The sequence below is a fragment of the Mandrillus leucophaeus genome, unplaced genomic scaffold (assembly GCF_000951045.1).
Source record: "Mandrillus leucophaeus isolate KB7577 unplaced genomic scaffold, Mleu.le_1.0 Scaffold220, whole genome shotgun sequence".
Classification (NCBI taxonomy): domain Eukaryota; kingdom Metazoa; phylum Chordata; class Mammalia; order Primates; family Cercopithecidae; genus Mandrillus; species Mandrillus leucophaeus.
In genome coordinates, this window is record NW_012102255.1 from 267,182 (window position 1) to 269,315 (window position 2,134).

General features: G+C 38.8%; 1 pseudogene; it reads left to right on the forward strand.

The window, feature by feature from the left end:
* The first annotated feature begins 311 nt into the window (after positions 1–311).
* Positions 312–818, forward strand: LOC105540491 (annotated as a pseudogene).
* Positions 819–2,134: the final 1,316 nt, after the last annotated feature.

Genomic DNA, 2,134 nt, shown 5'->3' on the forward strand with positions numbered 1-2,134 from the left:
CAGATTCAACGTGCTATCAACTCCATGCATGATGAGTGCATTAAAAAAATTCCTACCTAGGTACATCGCAATAAAACCTGACCTCAGAGTTTCTAGCTCTCAAGACAAATTCCTCCCATCCTGCCACTAACAGATTTCTCCAAACATCTCTGCACCTCAGAGTGCAAATACAATGAAACATTTCACTCTATCAAGGCCTTCCTCCTTTGTTGCTTCAATAGTTTTTATGAAAGGAACTTCCATTTTATTCAAAGTACCTCCAAACCTGCAATCCTAAAGTCCGGCAACTCAATCCCAAAAATCCACTGTAGATGCCCAAAGGCTGGGGTGTTTAGTCTTCAACATTTTTGCCTTTACGGCTCCCAGTCAAGATAGAGCTGCACCAAGTCCAATTCCATTCCTCACCACAGATGATTTTTTCCACTTTAAGATCAGAACTATACAACCTTCTTGCTTTGTGTCAGCATGCTGTTGCACCCATGGGCAAATTCTTAGGTAAGACGAAAACACAGCCCCAAGGGCAGGTAGTAATTTTTTCAGAAAAAGGTTAAGCAACCATTTGTCTCAGTCTGCCCAGGACAGTCCAGATTTATACATGTATACTCTCCCAATCAGTAGGCTGTCTTTTCATTTTGTTGATTATTTCATTTAATTTTTTATTATTTATTTATTTTGTAGTGACAGATCTCATTATGTTGCCCAGGGTGATCCTTGATCTCCTGGCCTCAAGTGACCCTCCAATCTTGGCCTCCCAAAGTGCTGGGATTACAGATGTGAACTACCACAACCAGCCAATGCGCAGAAAGTTTTCAGTTTGATGTAGTCTGATGTAGTCTCACCTATTCATCCTTGTTGTTGTTGCCTGAGCTTTTGGTGTGATATCCAAAAATATCATTGCCAAGATCAATATCAAGAAACTTTCCCCCCATGTTTCTTATAGAAATTTTATGGTTTCAGATTTTTCATCCTTTTTGAGTTTATTTTTGTGTATGATGTAAGATGAGGGTCCAGTCTCCCCAGTGGTGGATGTCCAATTTTCACACCACCATTTATTGAAGAGATTATTCTTTCTCCATTGTGTTTTCTTGATGTCCTTGTCAAAAACTAGTTGATTTTTATATGCTTGGGTTTATTTCTGGGCTCTCTATTCTGTTTCATTGCTTTATGTCTGTATTTTCATGCCAGTGCCACAGTGTTTTGATTACTATAGCTTTATTAATATAATTTGAAATCAGAATGTGTAATGCCTATAACTTTGTTTTTCACTCTAAAGATTTTTTTTTTTTGTTTGGGCCATTTCAGGTCTTTTGTGGTTTCATATGAATTTTAGAATAACTTTTTCTATTTCTGTGAAAAATGCCATTGACATTTTGACAGGGATTGTGTTGAATCTATATTGCTTTGGATAGTATGGACACTTTAACACTATTAATTCTCCCAATCCATGAACATGAAATATCTTTCCATCCACTTGTGTCTTCTTCAATTTCTTTCATCAATGTTTTATAGTTTTCATTGTGCAGATCTTTCACTTCGCTGGTTAAATTTATTCCTAGAATTTCATTCTTCTTGATATTAGAGTAAATCAAATTGTTTTCTTGATTTCTATAAGTTATTTCTTATAATACTCATACTTCTCAGGCCTCTGGGCCCAAGCCTACACATATACATCCAGATGGCCTGAAGTAACTGAAGAATCACAAAAGAAGTGAAAATGTCCGGTTCCTGCCTTAACTGATGACACTACCTTGTGAAATTCCTTCTCCTGGCTCAGAAGCTGCCCTGCTGAGCACCTTGTGACCACCCCCCCCGACTGCCCCACCTGCCAGAGAACCCCCTTTGACTGTGATCTTCCACTACCCACCCAAATCCTATACAACAGCCCCACCCCTATCTCCCTTCACTGACTTCTTTTTCGGGCTCAGCCCGCCTGCACCCACATGAAATAAACAGCAATGTTGCTCACACAAAGCCTGTTGGTGGACTCTCTTCACACGGATGCATATGACGATACTAACACTATTATTATTTTGATTTGTCAGATGGAAAAGTGAGGCTTGAAGAGGTTAAAAATAACTTTTCCAAGGTCACAGAGCTAATCATCACAATTAAAATTCAGCTCTAGTATGTGAAC